The sequence below is a fragment of the Gallus gallus genome, chromosome 6 (assembly GCF_016699485.2).
Source record: "Gallus gallus isolate bGalGal1 chromosome 6, bGalGal1.mat.broiler.GRCg7b, whole genome shotgun sequence".
Lineage (NCBI taxonomy): Eukaryota > Metazoa > Chordata > Aves > Galliformes > Phasianidae > Gallus > Gallus gallus.
The window spans coordinates 12,734,974-12,758,743 of NC_052537.1; the positions used below are offsets into that span (position 1 = coordinate 12,734,974).

At 41.9% G+C, this 23,770-nt stretch overlaps 1 protein-coding gene and 1 long non-coding RNA gene across 2 annotated transcripts in view; both read left to right on the forward strand.

Annotated features, from left to right (window-relative positions):
- The window catches only part of LOC124418396, a 65,357-nt gene that overhangs the window by 17,984 nt on the left and 23,603 nt on the right, over positions 1 to 23,770 (forward strand). The gene's annotated exons all lie outside the window — the stretch shown is intronic.
- The window catches only part of LOC101749404, a 130,166-nt gene that overhangs the window by 14,818 nt on the left and 91,578 nt on the right, over positions 1 to 23,770 (forward strand). The gene's annotated exons all lie outside the window — the stretch shown is intronic.

The following is a 23,770-nucleotide window of genomic DNA, read 5'->3' on the forward strand; positions in this document are numbered from 1 at the left end:
CTGTGCAGGTAGATATTCACGTGCGTATGAAAGGAAAACTCACCTTCAAGGCGTAACAAAGGGAAACCGCGCTGAGATCATTCGTAGGAAAGCATTATTTCACAGTACATAGGTTCATGGATCGTGAGAGATCGTGATGCATTTGTAAGGATGATCCCTACGATAAGGCTCTGTGGTATTATTTTCTCAAGTCTAGACGCATTTAGTCAATAATGATTTGTTCGAAAGATAGCCACATCTCCAAGACAAGAACAGAACGGCCACGTGGCAGATTTAACACAACCTCACCACAGTACCATGAACTGTACTGGAGTTTCATAATTCATGAAGGAACAGTATTCCCTCCCGGGCATTGAAACCAGTCCAGATAACAACAAGAACAGCTGAAAAGTCAGACAGTGTGATTTCCCTTCTCCTCAAGTATAGAGAGACACAAGTATGAAACAGCTGGAAAACATTCAAAAGATGACAGGCACCATGTCACAGCAGAAGTGCCAGGTAAGCTCAGCGCAAAACAGTCCCTTTACTTCTTTCATTCTTTCTTTCATTTGTAACCAGATTCATGAGTGGATGGAAATGCTTAACAAAGTGATAATGAATCTCTCTGAATGTCTACATGGTTCCCACCAGTGCAAAGACTCACCCAGTGCTAAAAGTAATTCACTACAGTGTGAAAAAAAAAATAAATAAATCATTCTCCTTTTCACTGCATTTGGCATTTTTGGCTCCCTGTGTACAAAATGGCCATGGTATTTCCTGTATACAGGGTTTGCGGACGGCTTGTGCAGTAACAAGAGATTGCAATTGCTGCTACAAGTCAAAAGTTCACAATGAAAAGACAGCCCTTGGTAGCATCTTCCTACAGAGAGAAAAGTAGCTAAAGCATAAATATATACACTAATAGGTAAATGTATAGACAGTGTCCAATACAACACTGGGCTCAGTTTTTCAAAGGTATTGCAGTACAACCAGATCATAGTATCATACAAAGGCTGCTCCACTAATAATACCTCCTACAGTATTATGCAGGCCCACAACGTCACAGGTGGATGTTGGTGGTATGACAGTAGAGTCTGAACTTTCCCACCAATATTCCATTACTCTTTGTTGCCATGTGACAGGTGGCAGCAGAGGGACAGTCTGACAAAATGGCACCTGCTATGGAAGCGTGTATGAAGCAAAGGTGTATTACTGAATTCCTTTGTGGTTTGAAAACACTTCCCCTCTTCCAATCACAACAGACCCTGCTGAAGAAAGGAGTCTGTCTCCTGCTTTCTTACAGCCTCCCTTTAGATATTGAAAGGCTGTTATCGGGTCTCCCCGGGCCTCCTCCAAACTGAACAGCCCCAGCTTTCAACCTATCCTTGTAGGAGAGGTGTTCCATCCCTTGAATCATTCTGGGAGCCCTCCTCTGGATGCGCTCCTACAGGTCCCTGTCTCTCCTGTACTGAGGACTCCGCATCGGGACGCAGTACTCCAGGTGAGGCCTCCCCAGCGCCGAGTACGGGAGCAGGGTCACCTCCCTCGACCCGCTGGCCACGCTTCTTTTGATGCAGCCCAGTATACGGTTGGCTTTTAGGGCTGCAAGAGCACATATTCCTGGCTCACATCCAGCTTCCCATCCAGAAGTACCCACAAGTCCTTTTTGGCAGGGCTGTGCTCCATCCTTTTCTCCCCTGGGGGACCCAGGTGCAAGATCCAGCAACTGGATTTGTTGAGGTTCGACGGGGCCCACTGCCTGAGCTTGCCTAGGTCTCCTTGGATCGCATCCTGTCCCTCAAACATGTTGACCACATCAGACAGCATGGTGTCGCCCACAAACTTGCTGAAGGTACACTTGATCCCACTGCCAACGTCACTGATGAAGACATTAAAGAGCAGTGGTCCCAGTACCAACCCTTGAGGGACACCACTTGTCACTGGTCTGCTTCCACACACACTGACTCGTTTTCCTCATTCATCAAAGGGTCCAGCCATCAAATCCATATCTTTGCAATTAGGAGAGAAGGATGCTGTGGGGAGCCATGTTAAAAGCCTCACCGAAATCCAGATAGTTGATATCAGCATCTCTGCCCAATTTTGTTTATGCCATCACAGAAGGAAAGGCCAGTAGGTTGTTCAGACAGGATCTGCCCTTGCTGAAGCCGTGCCGGTTGTCTCATTTCACCTCCCTATCTTCCATGTGCCTTCACAAAGCTTCCAGAAGGATCTGCTCCACAATCTCCTCTGGCACAGAGGCGAGGCTGGCAGCTCGGCAGTTCCCCGAGTCATCCTTCGTACCCTTCTTAAAAATGGGCGTGACCTCACCCTCCTTCCAGCCACCGCGGACTTTGTCTGACTGCCATGACTTTTCAAACATCATCAAGAGTAGCTTGGCAACAATATAAAACAGTTCCCTCAGAGCTCTGGGATGCATTTCGTCAGGACCCATCGGGTTCCTCAGGTGGCTGCAGACCTGATCTTCGCTTACAGCAAGAGGGATGCAGCCCTCACCTTCCAACCAATCCACTCAAGGCCTGGGGTGAAGAGCAGCTGACAGTGAAGACTGAGGCAAAAATGTTGTGAAGTACCACAGCCTTCTCCTCTTCCGTTATTATCAGCCTGCCTGTATTGCTCTCCGTGGTGTGGTATACCTGCTTGAACTTTCTTTTTTCTGGCTACTGTACCTGTACTTTTCTTTGCACTCTGAAATAACATCACAGGTTTGTCAGGACCTACTGAAGCAATGTGAGGCTCTATCAGCAGTGGAAGCAACGATGCCTGAGAGATAAACAGCTTTTGGTATTCTAGAAATCGTGAAGTACTGAAGGAAGTTACCATTCTTGCAGGTCTTTCAAAGGTGTAAAAGTTTAAACAAGCCTCTGATACAAAATGATAAAAATGTAAATAAAAATAAGAAGAAAAATTCACAAGTCAATATTTGCATGCTTTACTGCTCTGTGGCATTATAGATCATGACGTTTGCTTAAAACAAGATGCAAGTGTCATATTAAATGCAGAACTGCACACGAACGCTGAAAAGAACATCACCTTAGCATTAAAAAAATGGTAACACAGCAGCGCTCCATGCTTGGAGGAACACTGCAAAAAGCAATGGCTTCTAGTGAATTTCAGAGAGATTAAGAATTAAATTTCACTCTCCTCCTCAGGAAGCGGCATGGCATACACTTGAAAAGGCCATCCCATTCTGTGCACTGTGAAAGCACTTGGTACAACAAGGCTATAACAAGGCAGTCAACTCACCAGCAATTCAACACAGTTGAAGACAAAGCTGAAGGAAATCTTTCAAGATGGATGAGGAAGGGAAGGGAAGGGAAGGGAAGGGAAGGGAAGGGAAGGGAAGGGAAGGGAAGGGAAGGGAAGGGAAGGGAAGGGAAGGGAAGGGAAGGGAAGGGAAGGGAAGGGAAGGGAAGGGAAGGGAAGGGAAGGGAAGGGAAGGGAAGGGAAGGGAAGGGAAGGGAAGGGAAGGGAAGGGAAGGGAAGGGAAGGGAAGGGAAGGGAAGGGAAGGGAAGGGAAGGGAAGGGAAGGGAAGGGAAGGGAAGGGAAGGGAAGGGAAGGGAAGGGAAGGGAAGGGAAGGGAAGGGAAGGGAAGGGAAGGGAAGGGAAGGGAAGAGCAGAAAGAAGAGGAGAGGAGAGGAGAGGAGAGGAGAGGAGAGGAGAGGAGAGGAGAGGAGAGGAGAGGAGAGGAGAGGAGAGGAGAGGAGAGGAGAGGAGAGGAGAGGAGAGGAGAGGAGAGGAGAGGAGAGGAGAGGAGAGGAGAGGAGAGGAGAGGAGAGGAGAGGAGAGGAGAGGAGAGGAGAGGAGAGGAGAGGAGAAAAAGAAAAACCACCACATACCCACTACCAAAAGGTCCCTTTAAATAACTAGTTCAAAACTGAAAGACCTTATGCCTTCATTTTTTTCCCCTCTCCATCCCTAACACATTACTCCAAACTTAAGCACATGAAAGGTGGTGAAAACATGTTAGCTGTTAAGTGCAGTGATCTGATGGCTTTTTTCCCTGAAATAGTTTCACATATTCATGCCACAGAGTACTTACTTTTGAATATCGGCTTTAAAACTGTCAGCTGTTTGTACACTGAGCAGAAATGATTTCATACATCTAATAAAAATCATCAGCAGTAAGGGTAGGAACTCAATACATGCCCAGTGTAACCTTTTAGTACCTTGGGAAACCACATATTGACACGGAATGAAGGACTCTACCGGAGGGAAAGAACCCACCTAGGCTATTCTCCCATCACCTGCTCTGTCGTAGAAATGGCTGTCAAATCACCTTCACTGAAGTACTCAATTACACAGTAAAAATGTCATTCATTCTATAATCTCCATCTGAGAAGAGAATGGGGAAATCAGAGAAGTTCCTCTGTAGATAACTCATCACTCAGGATTCCCCTAAACGTATGCAGTTCTTCTTTACTGGTGCTGAAGAACAGAACATTCACTGAGACCATTGTTCTTGTGACAGCTACACAGATCAAGTAGGTAATATCGTACCCAGAACATCAATAGTGCTTAGGCAGCAATTCTTTTAAACACCCAGATGTGGAGAATTGGGCCAGGGCAGGCAAAGCAAAATTTGTTCTCAGAGGTTAAGATTATAACATGTTCTTCTTTTGAAGAGTTTCAAAAAGGACAGTTCATAAAGTACAGCTCACAGAAGCACAAAAAAGATTTCAAAGACACAAAAGCTGAAGGATGACTGCTGACAACACGAGACCATTCTGTATGCCTGAGACATGGCAACGTTACATGAAACACTCGGAGACAACGTCACATCGTAACCTGAAGGAACAGCATTACATAAAACGTAGTACCTACAACCTAAAACTGAAGTAGCTCGAGTAAGCCCAATTATCGTGGTTAGGTATTTCTAATGGAATAAAAGAATGTCAACAGTTTACGGGCCGGTTCGGCCCGGTTCTGTGACTGGCGGGGCAGGGGAACTTTTCCTGTGGAACTCCATGCCCCAGGAAAGAGAAAAGGGGGAAAGGAGGAAAAGGGTAGAGAGATGAGCCTAAAAACAAAGCAGGGACAACAATCTGAGGAGCAACAAACTAATCTGCTAAATAAGATACCAGAATGCAAGATAACACACTGTAATACAATAAAATACAATATAATTAGAATTGAAGCTAATAAATCAAATAAAATTAGAGGGGGTGCCTGAAAATGGAAGGCCTTACTCTAATGTTGAGGAAATGTAATTGGGCTGAACAGAAGAGAAAAGAGGGGGCGTCTCCTGATATGTGAAAGTTTTATCTTTTCCCTCTGAACGGAAACAGGAGCAGAACTGCAAACGGTCCTCTGGGGAATATAGTTCTCTTCACAGACAGGTACCCAGAACTGGAACACTAACTCTTTAACTCCCAGTGCAGTATATGATGTTGTGACGCAGAATACTGATTACCAAAAATCATAAAGCCATGGCACTGACCATAAGCATTTGATTAGCAACGAGAACCAATTCAAGATGTATCCCAACATAAGCTCAACAAGAGTTAAAATCTAAAATAACGTGGGTCAGATGTTACAAAAGGACTAGGGGATTATATGAATATGTTAGTTTGATTCATTTCATGGACCAAACCCATCCATGACTGGGACTGAAAGTAGAGTTACATGAGACTCACAATTATTTGCTGTTTCTGGAATTCCAGTGTCATGGTTATTACTATCTTTCTGCAGGAGATCTGTTAGTAAGTGCGTGATGTAATTTGTGGGTGTGATACAGAAGAGTTTGGGGAAATTCTCCTACCCCCAGAATGAACTTCAGAGCTACCTCTACCAACAGTCAAATGTAACATTCTGCCTTGTGCGGCGCTGCTAGCTTAGACTGTTTGAAGAGTTCGTTACTCTTCTTTTCTGACTTGGCTTGGAGAACCCACAAGTGCACTACGGACCTGACACATCACATTCCAATAACTCAGTCACACACTTGATTACCATCTCAAAGCCTGCACCAGCACTGAAATTCCATTCCAGTTTCCGTGGCAGACACTGTCACAGAGCGGGGTTGGTCAACCAGGAAAGTGCTACGAAGGTGACAATAATAGGGAAGGGGGCACAATGTATTTTTCACTTCTTCTCAGTACTCTGAAGAATACACTTGCGCTGCTCCTTGAATGATATGCAACGCTATCAGGGTTGGGCAAGAAGTAGAAATTCCTCCAGAAATACAATTCCTCACCTGAAACACTGCAGCAAATCCAATCAAGCACGACTTCTAAGGTAAAGATTCACATATCACAAACATCTGAATTACCAGCAAAGCTTCCGTAGGAGGTGTCACCTTTCCAACAGTTTTTCAAGGCCTTCTGGAAGAAGATAATGTTTTTTACTGTTCCTAACCTTCCCATTGCCTGAGGGAAAAAGAGGGGAACAAAATCCCAGTTACTTCCAATGAACAGATCCTCTTTTCAAACAACTGAACCACTGCATGCTACATCACTATGTAAACATACAGTCTGAACTCAGTACTGTTACGAGAAAATACGTTCATTCCCGTTTGGACGGGCAGCCACATTTTAACCCTCTCTGTCCTTTCTTTTTCCCATCCTCAAATGTATTCTCTAGACATTTCTCCAGTGTCTAGCCAGAGAGAATGCAACATTTCCTTCCAACACCTACCATAAATACATAGGCATTTGTGATTCAATTACATGTTGTTATTACATATTATGCGTGTGATGTGAAAGTCTTTTAGGATATATTTTTCCTCTCCCAGAGTTATCTGTTACCCCACTTAACCTTAGCAAAGTTATATTCCTCTATCTGAGAGCAAATTGGAATATATGATTTTGGAGGCTCAGTAAGTAGAAAATAACACTATTTTTAAAAACCCAGGGGCACCATAGTTCATTACTGCTCTGTATGTCTTTGGAATTTGTGTGAAAAATGAGAAAGACATAGTTTTCTATCACTTCAAAGCTATGTGAGTGTATCTTAACTATAATTATTGCACACATTATCTCACACAGGAATGATATGTTATTGTAGGGCAAGCACTTCGTAAAGAGCTATGATAGAAGTAACGTACTCTGTACCTTTCCCTATGTACTGCAGAGGGGGATACAATGCATCTACTGAAAGAAAACGATGCATTTTTTTTGCATGAAAGATCAGTAATACTTTCCAGTGCTTTCTTATTCGGAGGTAATATTTTCATGACACAATGCTAGTAAAGTTAATAACTGTTAGATAATATCTGGATTTTGTTTGGTTTTTCTACTTTCTTCATTACACAGTCACTACCACACAGTTTCTGTTGGCCTTGTAGAAGTCGCACCAAGATCTGAAGTGTACCGAAGTGAGAATCAAGGAGAAACATAAACACCAGAAAGTAGACTTTTGCTGTACATGGAGTTGTTCTAGTGACTCACATTAACACCACAACTTTCCATGGAATGAAAATGGTAACACTGAAGCTTTAGAAACCTTCTCTGTATTCACAAATAATGTTCCACGCCAGTTCACCCACTTCTTGCTCACTGAGTACTTAAATTTTGAAGAATACATGAAGGACGCTTACCATTTGAGTGAATGAGGTGAAACACTCAGGACATCTGTATCTGTACTGTGCACGTAGTGCTTTGAAGCTGTGAAGAACTGTGGTGTCGTGCCACACCTACAAACAAGGAAACGGAGAAGACATGAGATAATCCACACTCCACAGAGATATCTCACTGACATGAGATAATCCACATGTCAGTGCTCCAGCTTGTCTCTAGCTGAAGATTCATTAAGCTGGAACCTATTATTTATGGCATTTGCATAGGCTGTGGGTCAGCGCTTTCTGATTATATTACAAGCAATTTAGAGAGATACGCTTTGAAAAGAAATAAAAGCACCAAACCAGCTGCTTCTAAGGCTTTTTGATCAATATCAAACATCAAGGTTGCAAACACTGTACCTCCAAATATAATTTCTTTCTTTCTTATGCAGCGCAGTCAAAAAAACAAACAAACAAACAAACAAAAAAAAACAAAAACAAAAACCAGAAGCTTTGCTTCGTCACTTCTCCAGAGAGTTAAAAAACCAGAAACAGCCAAAATTTAAAATCAGATGTCTTTTAGGTTTATGATGGCATTTTAGTGATCACTCCACTGCATCTTAATGAGTCACTATCAGTCACCATTACTATAGCACCAACACCATATTCACACAGGCAGTTTCTTCTTCACGTGCTCTCTGCTTGGCAGCCTTGTACATTCACAGCCCAAGGATATACCAAAGCATTCAACAGACCACGAGAAATCTGCTCTCCTTATTTGTCTACGGTTTATCTGTATCTCTTCTGACACATCCAGGGGGTTAATGCTGACAGCTTTGGTGAAGACAGTTGGTAAGTAGTGAATTGGGTAAAACTAGTACTAAGCAGGAATTAATTCTAATTCATTCTAAAACAATTAGAATGCCCTCCTTTCTCTAGGCATTAAACTTTATCTTTGCACCAAATACAGGAAAACAGTCAGGTTTAATATTTCCAATAAAAAGCTGAAAGGAAAAAATTAATTTTATTAGAAATATTAGCAGCTCCAGATTTCTGTTTCCTTCCTTTTTTTTTTTTTTCCCCGGAGCGGGAGGTTGGAGGACCATTTACTTCTACAATGAAACGATAACAGAAAACTGTTTGTCCCTAAGCTTCTGGTAGTGTAGAGCTGCCAAAAATCAGATAGTACGTTTTGCCAATATTGTTTTTCTAGAACTTCCTGGTTTGTTATTTTTGCGTCGGTTGGACCTTATATTTTCACCTGTGTACATTTAACCATGACATAAATCAGCTCACCTTTCTCCTGTAAAAAGTCACCGGCGGGATGCATCCACACGTGCTGGGGGAGACGGCAGATGTGACTGCTGAATCACTCTCTGTCATCTTTGACAGGTCTTGGAGAACAGAGGAGGTGCCTGAGGACCGGAGGACAGCCGATGTCACGCCGGTCTTTGGAAAGGGCAAGAAAGAGGATCCGGGAAACTCAAGGCCACTCAGTCTCACCTCTGTCCCTGGAAAAGTGATGGAACAGCTTGTACTAGATACCATCTCTAAGCAATTAGAAGAGAAGAAGGTGATCAGGAATAATCAGCATGTATTCGTCAAGGGAAAATCACGCTCAACGAATCTCGTAGTCTTCTCTGATAGCATCACCAGCTGGGTAGATGGAGGGAGAGCAGTGGATGTCATCTACCTTGACTTCAGCAAGGCTTTTGATACCGTCTCCCATGATATCCTGATATGGAAGCTGAGAAAGTGTGGGATAGATGAATGGATGCTGAGGTGGGTTGAGAACTGGCTGAGTTCAGAGGGTTGTGATCGGTGATGCAGAGTCTGGTTGGAGACCTGTGAGCAGTGGTGTTCCACAGGGGTCTGTCCTGAGTCCAGTCTTGTTCAATGTCTTCATCGACAACCGTGATGAGGGGATAGTGCCCACCCTCTGCAAGTATGCCAATGATACAAAGCCGGGAGGAGTGGCTGACACACCTGAAGGCTGTGCTGCCATTCAGAGAGACCTGGGCTGAGTGGAGAGCTGGGCAACAATAAACAAGTTGAGATTTAACAAAAGCGGGTGTAATGTCTTGCACCCGGGAAGGAATAACTGCAAGTATCAGTACAGGTTGGGGAATGACCTGCTGGAGAGGAGCTCTGAGGATAAGGACCTGGGGGTCATGGTGGACAACAGGTTGGCCATGAACCAGCAGTGTACCCTGGTGGGCTAGAAGGCCAATGGGAACCTGGGGTGCATTAAAAGGAACATGGCCAGCAGGTCAAGGGAGGTGATCCTCCTCCTCTACTCTGCCCTGGTCAGGCCTCAGCTGGAGTCCTGTATCCAAGTCTGGGCTCCTCAGTACAATAAAGACAGGGATCTCCTACAAAACAATCCAGCGGAGGGCCACAAAGATGATAAAGAGCCTAAAGCATTTCCCCTGTGAGGAGAGGCTTGGCGACCTGGGTCTGTTCAGCCTTGGAAAAAGAAGATTGAGAGGTGACCTACTTAATGTTGATAACTATCTTAAGTGTGGGAGTCAAGGAGACACGGCCAACCTCTTTTCAGCAGCCTGTGGGGTCAGAGCAAGGGGAAACAGCCATGAACTGAAGCACAGGAAGTTCTGCACCAATATGTGAAGAAAATTCTTCACAGTGAGGGTGATGGAGCACTGAAACAGACTGCCCAGGGGGGTTGTGGGTCCTCCTTCTCTGGAGATATTCAAGGCCCACCTGGACACCTACCTCTGCAGCTTGTTGGAGGGGGGGCCTGCTTTGCAGGGGGCTGGATTCAGTGATCCCTGGGGGTCCCTCACAGCCCCTAGAATTGTGTGATTCTGTGATCTCCTTGTGAATCATCTTTTCTTGTGTGAGAAGACAGCTCTCCTCACTGGATGAGGATTGAAGAATCAGCTGTTCATTTGGATGAAGGCAATTTGAGACATCACTTTGAACTGTTGCTACTGCACAAAAGAAAAGGCAACATAAAATGGACATGTGGTGCTTGTAGGAGTCACCCTTCCGAACATCAAATCTGTCAGTCTTCATTGCGTATCTTAAATGTTAAAAAAAATTGTAGAAAAATATTTGTTTAACATCGGTCAGGTGTGATTAAAGGTGCATGAAACAAGCAACAGAAGAGGAAAACATCAGAAAATTAAATTCCACAAAGTGAAGTGATATGAAGATACCAATATGTATGTTATTTAAGATTAATGGTATTAAGGGGCCACCTGAACAAGAAAATTCATGAAAAGAGGAGAATGAAGACTTTATAAAAACAGGGTGACTGGTCAAAAACCGGAATAGCCCAGTTAACCTTGCTGTATAACAGTGTTTTAAACCTTGTAGAACAAGAAGAAAATTAATACTTTAAAGGCAGTGACCTAAAGCTCAGACCATCCAACATCATCTGGGGCACACGTAACACAGTTACTGAAGCTGATGATCTAAACATGAAGAAAAAAATGTGGAGTAACACAGTAAAAAAATACCCATTATTCACACAGCTGTGTGTAAGGAAAGCACAGAGGAGGTGAGTTTTAGACACTGTACTCAACTGAATTGCTACTTTATAGAATTGCTTGTTTACTCAATTCAGTTTCTAAATTTTACATTCCAAAGACTTCCTATTATACGTAGAAACATCTTAGAGGAAAAATGGTAAGAGATGTAGAAAGAAGTGTTGAGGTATCATTTTTATTGGTTGGGAAAATCTTATTTATCTTCTTACTCCACAGCAGATATCACCACAAATACCCCAAAGGAAGGGTACTCTTACAGACAGATGACACCTTACATACTCCTGTTGAATAGAATCAGACAGAAGCAAACAAAACACAAAATGACTTTCAGATGTACTACGGCAACATAGTAAATATAATACGGTACATTTTTTCTCCAATACATTGTTTAATTAATTTTACAGATGTTTCTTCTGATGATCTACGGTGTTCAATAGCAAAAAGGAATACTTTGTCAAGGAGCAGCCAGTACCAAGGACTTGGCATGAACTATAAGACCTAAAGAGGTGAGTACATGTGAACATACTTCCTACATACTTCCTGCTTATGATTTTGAAATCCAATTATTTCTGTCCATAACAAGACAAATCTGAGCACTAATCTCCTTATAGTTTGTGAGACACTTACTTATGCTGATGATGGGAGCTACAGAAACAAATAGAATAGCGTTTGCCTTTAAATTGCAAATTTTATGGTTTTTCAAGACAAACTCACTCCTCCATATCCAACTTCAAAGATCTCAACTCTTGATCCCCAGCAAAGCTACCCTCAAGTCACATGGGGAAAAGGAGAAAAACAAGTACAGTTTCTAGAGATTTTGATAAAATGTTTGGATCAGATTGTGAAAGGCAGTCAGTTATGTAATTCCCATTAGTTTCAAAGTGAGAAAAAACACGTAAACATAGTTCATAGCCTGCCGTATTTCACATCTTCATCAAATACCAGGGCATTTCCCTTCATAATTTTTCGACAAATTTACTGCTGCTAGATCTGTACTGTTCAAAATTTCTTTTACTCAGTGAAACAGCTTCTACGTTTCCCTCTTTTACGCTAATGCATTTAAAGCTACAAAGAACACCTCTTCCCCCCCCCCCCCCCCCCCCCCCTTCAGCTGCAGGGGGTAAAGGAGCAATGAGGGAGTACTCAAACACATTGTTAAAATATGTACATCAGTTAATGAGAAGCCCTACAAATAAAGCTATTGTAACTGTAGATAAAATAAACAATTAATAGGATACCAAAAGAGCAAATCTACTATCAAAACATTTTCTATTTTGCATATATTACTCTACATATGTTCTAGGAGGATCGCCCACAACATTAGATGGGAACATGGGAGGTGTGGTAGTAGAAGCTGAACCTTCCCACCAACATCCCATTACATTTTGTTGCCTTGAGACAGACAGCAGCAGAGGGGCAGTCTGACAGAATGGCATCCAACATGGAAGTGCATGGGAAGCAAAGGCATGCCACTGAATTCCTCCGTGTGGAAAAGATGGCACTTGTTGACAGCCACCGAAGCTTGCTGAACATTTTTGGAGACCAAACATGGGATGTGGACACACGGAGGAGGTTGGTGGTGTGTTTCAGCAGTGGCAACTCAGGGTCACCTCTGCTAGCGCAGATAGATACGAGTGCAGCATGCAGGCTCTTGTTCATCACTGGCAAAAATGCACCGATACGGGCAGTGACCATTGAAAAACAGTATTCTGTAGCTGAGAATTCTCTCTCTCAAATAGTGTCGTTGTGCTGGTTTTATCTGTTGTATTTTCCGTGGAAATACCTACGAGGCATTACTTTCAGAGCAACCAACACAAATACAAAGTCAGCTACCGGTCACTAGGTTAGGTCGGGACTTCATTTGCTGATAGGAGAAGACTTCTAATGTCAGGAAAGGTCCAGGGGTTGTTGTCACTTGTCTGGCTCAAAAAACTTGTAACAGAGAATGTTTTTTCTCACGTACTCAGTAGGCGTATCCAGCAGGCAGCAGGGTTTATTCTGCTTTAGAACCAGACTGAAAACACAAACAAGGAAATTACATGAGGGTAAATGTTACTCCTGGGCTTGGGCCGCCTCAGTGGAAAATCTAATTCTTGTCACAGAAAAACACTCAGTGTTACATGGAAAAGTTACAGCTGCAAGACTTTCCTAGAGCAACCCTAAACTCCCTTCTTTCTGTGGTGCCAACAGGGCAAAATAACAAGTAGATTACGTTACACTAGCTTTGTCTCAAGCTCTTGGTGTTAATGCACTCAGAAGTCAAACAGAGAGAAACAGAAAAGTAACGCACTAAAGGCTGACTGCCCTAGAAAGGCCTCAGTCACAAGCAGGACTGTGTGATAGATACATTTTCAGAAGCTAGTAATCAGGGCTAATACAATAAACATGAGATCACAGATGAACCATGTATTTCAAGAAAAATAAGCTCATGAACTGTTTCTATGGTGAGAATCGCTTCATTTGAGATGAGGCAGCAAAACTGTGTGATGTTACCCTTTCTACAAGTTGGGTAAAGCACTGTGGAATCCGTTGCTGTAAATAAAGCTGATTGAGGGAAATCCTCGTGTAACCACAAAAAGATCTTTGCCTCTCCTCACCACGTGATTTTATTTAAGTTCCATCAAATCAGCAAGAGCATATATCTGATTTCTATTAATTCAAAATCAGAGAAAAGCATAGCAGCATTCAGGATTACCCAGAATAAATGAAATCAATTTTCCCAAAGTCCAAACTCTTTTTCCTTTAATGCTAGCCAGTAGGCCATCTCCCACCAGCTGTTCCACCTTGATTTCTCTTCCTGTCCTGTGCAGAAGAGGGAGAGCCCAGGTAGTTGAATAGCCACGAGACAAATCTAATCCAGCAAACCTGGCTTCACCTTCACATTGTTCCTCAACCGTAGGTTGATTTTTCCTAGATAATAGAACAGAGAAGATAATCACATGCAGCAGTAGAGGATATGGTTAGGATACTAAGGCAGTTAAACACCACCCTTTAGAAAAGGGGGAAAGAAGATTGCACTTGACGTTCCACATCTAAAACTGAATACTGCAGTCAACATTTAAGAAATGCTTGCTTCTATCACAAAACTATTTAATTACTACTTTATTTCCAATGTGTCATGGTTTTATGATTTTTGTTATCAGTATTCCGCACCATACCATCATGCACTTGGAGAAGACCTACGTACCCCAGATGGCCGGTCACCGTTCTGTTTCTGTTTTCCCTTCAGAGGGAAAGATAAAACTGTTCGCAGGTCATGAGTCATCCCCCTTTCCCCTTCTGCTTGTCTCTGCAGCTTACGTGCTCCCTAGTGGTCTCATCTTCAGCATTAAAGTCCTCAGTTTTTGGACACACTCACTTTATATGATTTATTAGCCTCAATTCCAATTATATTCTATTATGTTGCGTTCTCGTGCATTTTGATATCATATCTAGTACATTAACTTTCCTCCTCAGATCACTGCTGCTGTTTCGTTTTTAGGCCTACCTCTCAACCCTTTCCCTTTTTCCCCCTTCCCTGGGGCATGTGTCCGTGGGTACCCCTGCCCCATTAGTAACGGAACCAGGCCAAATCAGCCCATAAATCGTTGACAAATGGAAACATCGCTATTGAGAAGTGCTACACTATTTTATATTTCCTTTCTGTTTATTTTTAATTTCTTATTGAGAGAATTGTCTCAAATGACACAAATAATCCCATAAAGCAATTGCAGTAGCAGGAAAAGAAACATCTGTTTCACGTGGATCGTTCCTGCTTGCCAAAACCTGACTGACATCAGACTCACAAGGATGTGGTCATTCCAGCACACCTGGGGAAAATTTCATTTCTTGGAATTCTTTGGTACAGCAGACAGACAAGCAACGACACAGACTATCAACCAAATGGCTCAGCAAGGAAACACAACACTGATATTTCAAAATCCAAAGAAGAATTCTTTACTCGAGATCAGAGCAACATTTTACTGCAATTCTCAAGAGCAGCCTCAGCTAGCAAACCCAGTACCTCATCCTGTCCTTAGAAGGATGCAAACCATCAGCCTCTCCTCTTCTTCAGATCCCCAGTCCCACCCTGCTCGTCTGCCAGCACTGGATATCGGTCACAGAAATCCTACCAGGCATAAAGCAGCCCCCGAGAATAAGCACCTCTACCTCTTCAGAACGCTTAACTTTCAGTATATAGAAACAACTTCAGAAAGCAAAACCAATGACATTTATCAGCCTTCCTGGAGTAAGATATTTCAGGAAACACTGTAGCTGAGGCCTTCATCTTCAGCCATGTGAAAACGCTCATGTTTCTTTAAATGAAACAAACAAACTTAAGACATCCTCCATTATTTTATCAGGGAACTTTTTAAATAGCAACACTTCTGCTTTGAATATGGCGAGTTAAACTCATTTTTCTAAAACTATATTCAGTGCTTGATGCTATGATGCAATGTGGTGGCATTGCAGCTCTGCCTTCAGATGATTGCTTTTGTGTTACAATTCAGTCAAAAAAAAAGAAAAAAGGAAAAAAAATGAATCGAGTAGACTTAGGCATTCTCATAAGCATCAAGAGTAGACTTAGGCTTGTTTATGAGAATACCTTTTTTACCAGTCATACACATAAAAAACACAAATGGCACATATAACATGCCACCAAATGCACAACTTACTAGTGTGCTCACGTACCTGAAGGAGGGAATAAAGATGACCGTTAGGCTCTTTCCTGTGGTGTCCAATGACAGAACAAGAGGCAACGGGCACAAAATGTAACACGGGTGGGTTTCCTCCAAACATCAGGAAACCTTTCTTTACTGTATGGGTGTCAGAACACTGTCACAGGCTGTGCAGTATCCTTCCCAGGAGATCTGGGAAAGTTGCCTGGACGTGACCCTGGGCAGTTTGAGATAGGTTCCCTTGCTTGAACAGGTGTCCTCCAGAGGTATCATCCAGCATCAACCACGCTGTGATTTTACATCCATCACACAGTCATGCATGGCTGCATCTCAAGTATCGGAGGAACCAGCTTACGGGTGAAAGCATACAAAAATCAGCTGGTGTTAAAGAAAGACTTTTCCCTGAAATAGCATTGAGAATACACAAGCGTACACATTCTTAAATCACTGATAAAACTCAACTACTTCATCTGACTAGAAGATTAGCTAGGACATTTGCTGACAGTTTCCATCAATCACACATTTTTAAAATAGCTGATCACTACATCCAGTTGGTTTTTAGTTTTCAATAGGTTTCATAAATTAATTTTTATGCTGTTCATAGCTCATCAAAAGTCAGACTGGTGAGCACTCAGCACACAGCAGCATCGCGCACAGACATGTCAGTGTGCAATTAGTGGGTCAGTTACACCTACAACACGGGCTTAAGCATTTTATTTAAGGACCATTTGTAATGCCAGATGTTATACCAGTACCTAGTGATTCAAAACACCCACGGACTGACACATCAAATATGAGAGTACAATGTCAACACTTGTGAAAATTTTGAGAAGAAAGTTTGAAGAAGGGATAAAAAGAAGAAAACGATGCAGTATTTTAACAGAAAGGCTTCGGGAACCCCAACAAGTAGGTAGAGAAACTTATATTATCAATGTTTTGTCTGGTTGTTTTTTGTTTTGTCTTGTTTTGGTTTTTTTTTTTTTATGTTTTGGCAAATACAGGTAACAGGAATATCATGAGTAAAGTAATAATTCATTGAAAAAAAGGAGTTAGAAACTCCACACTTACTTACGCTCATCATCCTCAGACAGAATCCTGAACGTTTTTGTGCAGAGACATCAGTTCTGCTTTCTTTTCCTCTTGCAGTTTTTAATATAAAGGTAGTGAGACATGGGAACAGGTTGCTCAGAGAGGTGACTGATGGCCCATCCTCAGAGACATTCAAGGTGAGCTTGGTCAGGGCTCTGAGCAACCTCAGAAGGGCACTCTGCAAAACTGTGTCTGACATGGAAGTGCAGGTGAAGCAAAGGTGTGGAATTTAATTCCTCCACATGGAAAATCTACATTCATTGATGCTTGCTGAACACTTCACGGAACCAAACAGAGTATGTGAGTTCCTTCAGGAGGTGGGTGGTGCATTTCAGCAGGGCTGACTGTGGCAGTGAATCACCTCCACTGGTGCAGATTTTTATGAGCACGGCATGCAGACTCCTGCTCATTGCTAGTGAAAATGCATCGCTAGTGATGGGGACTGTGCTGAAAAACAGTATCGTGCAACTGAAAATTTTCTCTCTCAAATAGCATCGTTGTGTTGTTTTTATCTGTTGTGGTTTCCATAACAATAAATGAGGCATTACTTTCAGAGTGACGTACGTACTGTATATATTTTCATACACTCCAGCAAATGTACATTTACATTTAACAGCCTATGCTCTGGTGATACTCGAAGATACAGATGTTTAAGACTTACATGTAAATACTATTTCTAAAGGTTATGATTTGCTACACTAATACAATTTCCTTGCTTGGCCCTACTGACAGAGCAGTGTGCTACAGTTAACCACACTGAAGCGAGACAGAAGGCTTATGCCAAGAACAAGCAGCCAGCTTACAAGACCTCATTGTCATCCTCCCATTCATTTAACAGCTGTGTGAGTAAAGAACTTCTCAGCCCATTGACACTGAACACTTCTCAGATTTTCTTCCCCTCAAGTAAATAGCAGTGCATCAAACAGATTTCCTCTGTTTACCCTCAGCTATTCAGGAGTATCTGAAGCATCTGAACCCCCTACAAAGCTGGCAAAGCTTCTCTGTGTAAAAACTGCAAGGCACCATAATAGAGTCGACTGATTAAGAAACCTAAATTTTCAGAGCCATTGTCATGATTTAGCTGGAATTACGAGTTGTTCCGAGATGCCTACGAACAGCTCATTCTCACACAGGAATTTAATCATCTACGTACTTTCACTTGTATACAAATACTTGATTCCTCATTTTAGTTGAGAATTTGAGACTGACTACTAGTTTTAATATAAAAACCCACCAGCTGATTTGCTGAAATGTAAAATTTCTAAATTAAAAAAAAAAAACCTCTTCCATTCCATTTTTAGTAGGGGATGGAACACTGGTATGGATCTGCTCTGAACCCAGGAAAACTCAGTTCCAAAATAATTACTAGCCTAGTTACAAGATATGACAAGTGAAATCTTTCTAACAATTCCTGGGATGTCCCATTTTCCAGGGGAGATCTCCAGTTCTAAAGTATTAGTTTGACAGAGATTTCTTCTGGTTTTATTCCATTTATTCCACCACTACCAAAAAACTACCTTGCATATACATACAAGCACTATGTTTTCCAGTTACTTGTTTTGTACATTCAAAGATTGGAGTTATTCTTGGTTATTACATGACTTCCATCAAGAGCTCCCGACACTGTACCTCCCCATGTCAATGACCACCTCCTCTTGACATCAAAATGTGAATTTTTGAGCTACTGTGGCAAAAAGTCATTATATTTTGCTAGTGATTTTTAAAGCAATTAAAAAGCTTAAAAGCAACATGAAGTATTCTGGGAAACAAAGGCGTGTTAACACACATGACCGCACAGCCAAGGTTTTCTTGTTGGTTCAAAAGCCAGACCCCCTTAAATGGAAGGGAAATGCCATGATCCACCTGAATTAGATACATTTTGGCAGTGGAACAGAGCTTATTTATTACTGTATCTTTAATAAACGGTCATTATCAGCAAAGTTTTTCAATAACGTTTTCACAGAAAAGGCTTCATTGCAAACACTTGTGGGAAAACTGGACTGCCACCATCAGTGATATTTCATCTCTCCCGGGAATATCACTTTTCTCTGTTCTTAATTGAGTGGTATCCCCACATTCTAAATTGCCATATTCTCCTGCAAAATTACTCACATCACCAGTGCTGCCAACAGACAGAAGATTTTCTGTTGATAATGTGTGTAAAAGAAACAAGCATACTAAATTCTACATGCTCAGTTCCATTCTCTGCTTTTAAGTGGAAAGTTCTGTGGTTTTTTTTGTTTGTTTGTTTTACTTATTTTCCAACAAAAAACATGTTCGCATTTCCATTTGACTACAACATCTATTAAGTTGTTTTTACTTATGCTCCTTTCAAATAAAGGGGGGATCCTTCAGAAGCATTCATCTCTTTTGTCACTGTGCTCTTTCTAGCAAAAAGATATATCAGGAAATATATCAAGCAAATATATTTGCTTTCCTGAAGCCCTGTGGGGAGTCCCTGCTTAGCAGCAAATACTGACTTGTCACTTTTACTGAAGGCACAATCCTCTCAATGCTGTGCATGCAAAACCGCCACAAACTGCAGTGCCCCAGGGTAAGACCTGCTACAAAGAGTAATGGTCCCTAAGAATGTGGGTGATTTTTTTTTTTTTAATCCAAGTGCCAGCAACAATAATTATGGAACCAAATTTTCATAGGATCATGGAGTTGAGTTGGAAGGGACTCTTGGGTCATCTAGACCAACTCCCTTGCAGTGAACACCCACAGCTAGATCAGGTCACTCAGAGCGTGGTCCAGACTGACCCTGAATGTCTCCAAGGACAGAGCATCCACCACCTCTCCGGCCAACCTGTTCCAGTGCATCACTACCCTTACTGTAAAATACTTCTTCCTCATACCCTATCTATATTTCTCTTCTTTTAGTTTGAAACTATTTCCTCCTGTCCTATCATAATAAACTGCTAGAGAGACTGTCCCCTTCTTTCTTACAGCTCCCCTTTAGATACCAAAAGGCCATGTAACGCTGTAACATGAGAGAAAGCACCACAATGAAAGCAGAGTAGTAAGGGCCCAGGCTGCAGCAAGGGAGGACTTGCTTGAATACAACAGCTGTAGGCACAGAACCAAAGAAAAGCTGCTGCTTACCTGAGGAAGGTCTCAAGCACACAGGGATCTCCAGAAAGATCTACTTGCCTCCACTGCCAGCCCTGAAATGAAGTCTGGGAAGGGGTGGATCCTGGCTCCACCACTCCCAGCCACTCAGCTGCATTGCATGCACCTTGGTCCTGCCTTTCCACCAGGTTCTGCATCAGTGTTTAAAGCCCTGACATTGCATTTACCCTACAGACTGTTATTCTACATATCAAAACTAGTTTCCCATTCAAGAGGAGGGAAAAAGACTTGTTACTCTTGACTTAATGACACAAAAGGTACACTTCCAAAATTTGAGACTATGCATGATTCTAGATTAAACAAAACTGCAGCCGTGTATGCAGTTAATTCCACGGTGCTAAGGCAACTTTTTTTCTGAGTACGTTCATCTGGAAACAACAGAAGGAGGCGACTGACAAAGCCCATAGCCTTTCTAGTGCTCAGGAGCTGAATTTGTTAGCAAATACTTCTCCCCTAGTCTCTCTGACAGTTACAAACAAAGCACAAGCTAAATTCCCATGTATATGTGTCTAAAAAGCCAAAGAGAAAGTCAGATAGGTTCTACACTACTAAAATGTTGTGCAGTCAAAGCAGCAACAACAGGAAAAAGACATTGTTCCAGTAGTATCACTGTGTTGGAGAGTCTAATAATGCTGGTAGACCTACTGCTGAGTATCAATGCTACAGAACATCTTTCAAGCTTCTGAAAGATGCTGCAGTACCATTTCAATCTACACTGCGTGAGTTTTGTCAAAAGGAAGAACAGGGCACATAGGGAGAAGGAAAAATTTCATCAAGAGTTGAAGTAGTGCCTGCAAATCCTGAGAGTTCTATCAACTTAATGTAGAACATAGAATCCAAACAATTGCAACAGGAGTGCTTTGCTGGATTTCCTGCCCTGTGTCATCAGATATCACACACGTTTTAACTTAGGAATCACACCTGTTACCAAAATACAGAGATGAAAAATAGACTGGTTTTGCTGTTTGAATGTCAATCAGACATGCCTCTAACTTCAGCACATTCAGTACAACACTAACAGCACACGTAAAGGCCATTTTGCCTTGACTTTCTGAGCAAAACTGTATGTGGTTCTAAAGTTATACTCTAAAGCACAGCATTATAAAGAATATCATCTTCAACAGAACTTTAAAAAATCAATTATAGCTCCTTAGAAAGTTAAACTTCAAGCTCTGAAAATAACAGCAACAACAGTCTTTTTCTTACTGTCTCGGGTATCACCCTTTATTTCACTTTATCACAGTCCTTTTTCTGACCCAAAGGAATCCCTTTGTCTTATAGTCAACTTCATACCCAAATGCCAGTAGCTATTAAGACAACCTCTTGCCATTACTAGCACCACCATCTCAGAGAGCCATCTCCCTTTATACACTCAGAGAACAAGGAATGACAAATGGGTTGTCAGCTATGAACTCTCTACAGTCAAGAAGGTTTCAGATCCAGCAAAAGAATGATTGCAAAAAATGCTTGAAAGGTGCACAGAGGAGACAGCAAATCCGTTCTCAAAGTATAAGAGTCACCTGGTACCTGATAAAATGGGCCTAAGTTTGAGGAAACTTGTAAAACGGGCCTAAGGAAACCAGGCGTCTTCCTCTATTTACACCTTATGGAAGCACTGCAACAGTATTTTTACTAGAAAGTCTTTTTAAAATTTCAAAAAGTAACTAAATCAATTCATGGACCCTGAATTCAGTAACGCTTCCTATCCGGGTTCCCGCAGACCTCAGATTAAGCTAATGTTAATTACTGCTACAAAGTAGCAGTAGCTGTGGATCAGCTTTCCCCATTCATTGCCATATTTCTCTCCGCATCTGAAAAGCAAAGCTCTCTAGGTTCTATCTTGTGCGATCCCAACATCTTACAATGGGTTTATTAAAAGCTAAGCAACACTAAGCTTTCTTTATTAAAGATCAACTCTTTTGCCATCTGCTTAGACCTTTCGTGCTCCCTTTTTTCCCATCTTTTCACAAATAACTTGACTTAATGAAAACCATATGATTTTACTATGGACACTATTATTTTGTACTGTAAAGGCCCAAAGGAACTAATGCAAGGCAAAACCGGTTATGATTTTGAAGATGTACACTCCAAGCTTCTTGCACTTCCCAGTAATAGCGTATCTTTTTGCACTCAAAAACTTGTTAATGTCAAAGGATAACATATGAATCTAATGCCTTATTACTATAAAGTCTTAATAATCTAGCTCAAACACAAACAAGAGCTATTATTATTTCACTTGGAATGCATCTTAACTGCTAGACCCAGAAAAGTCTCAAGAGTAATTCATTTAAAAACTATGCAGAGAAACACTTACTGGTACCTACCTTATATTTCATGGGGTTTCTCTGGCTCACCCCTGTGATGCCTTCCAGGGTCCTAAGGCTGATGCTGCTGACTTTGGACAGCAGGTGAGTGGAGCGGCACAGAAACAGTGTGTTTTCTGCAGTGCCAGGAACGTGGGTCTTCCCTCTTGGAATATGCTTGGGTTTATCTAAAAATGCTTTCTGAATACTGCCTTTTTTCTGTTCACAGGTTTTCAGGTGAAATCTGTGAAAACTGGTGGTATGCATTTTCCATTTCTCATGAAGAGCTTTGCAGTAAGCAGGACATCTAATCATTCTTTCCATTCCTTAAGGATTAAATAGCAGTAGAATGCTGCTTTTATTTTTTTTAATATTATTCTTTTCAATTTATATGGTGATTTCCCCTTACAAGACGGGCTCTGATGGGTGTAGCATCACAAAGCTATTAAGCACACATCTGGGATGTATGCAGTATACACAGACATCGCTCACACACGTGATTTCTATCTACTTAGTCTACAGGAAAATACAGAATCATCTCTGTAGGACTACCTCCAACTTTGCAAGACCTATCACTTATAAGCTCATTTGCCTAGAAAAGCCATCAAATTAAGGCAATAAGTTTGTCAGGGGATCATTGAGGCTGTCAGACTATACAAATTCATACACTACCTCAGTTTAACGTTCTCATTTTCTAGATGGTACTCAAAAACGTTTGACCTGTGTTCTAATTAGATTCTAAATTATGCAGGAAGTCTGAAAGTCTGATCTTTTCAGCGTGCTCTGTATACCTGCAGGCAAGAGTGGTTTTCTTCTTTCTCACTGAAAAAAATACTACATGCCAAGTTCTGAAAGATTTCATAGTTCTCTTTTAAAAGATGAACTAAAAAGCATAGAGGTGAAAGACAGGCCTCTGTGCAAGGTACCGGCTGATCCACACAGCTGAGGTGGGACGCTGCAGATACTCGTCCAGAAAAATCTATATTGGTAAAATGATTTGTATCCCTTTGTGCATTGCTACAGAAATACTACTGAAGCTTGTACACAGCATACTTACACCTATTTAAGTTTTACTGGATTTACAACAGCAATCAGAGAACCTTCAGAACTAAACTTCAGGTAGCAGTCTTAGTGTTAGGATAAGATGCTTATCAAAACACATCACACCTTCTGCCACTCCCTTTGTGGTGACTTATCCTTCTAGCTTTCCCATTTACTGGAATTGTTCTTTTAATGCTCTTCTTACCCCACTCTCTTTCTTGGACAGCAGCTAGTTTGACTTGCTCCCCCCCTGCCCCAGTCTCTCCTCCTTCCCCCTGGGAAGCAAAGGAGTGAGCTGCATAAGGCTAAACTACCAGCCAAGTTAGCCACAGCATTAGAGAAGCAAAATCATGAGCCCCATCAATCAAGGCCAAGTTACCACAGAACATGCAGTAACATCAGGTTTGAAAAAAGAGAAGGGATACAGCACCAGCAGAAAGAACCACATTGACAGTTCATGGGGAACCAGGCACATACAACTAACCCTGACCACATTCATCCCATAAACCAAAGAAACGTCTAGCATTTGGCTGACACCTCTG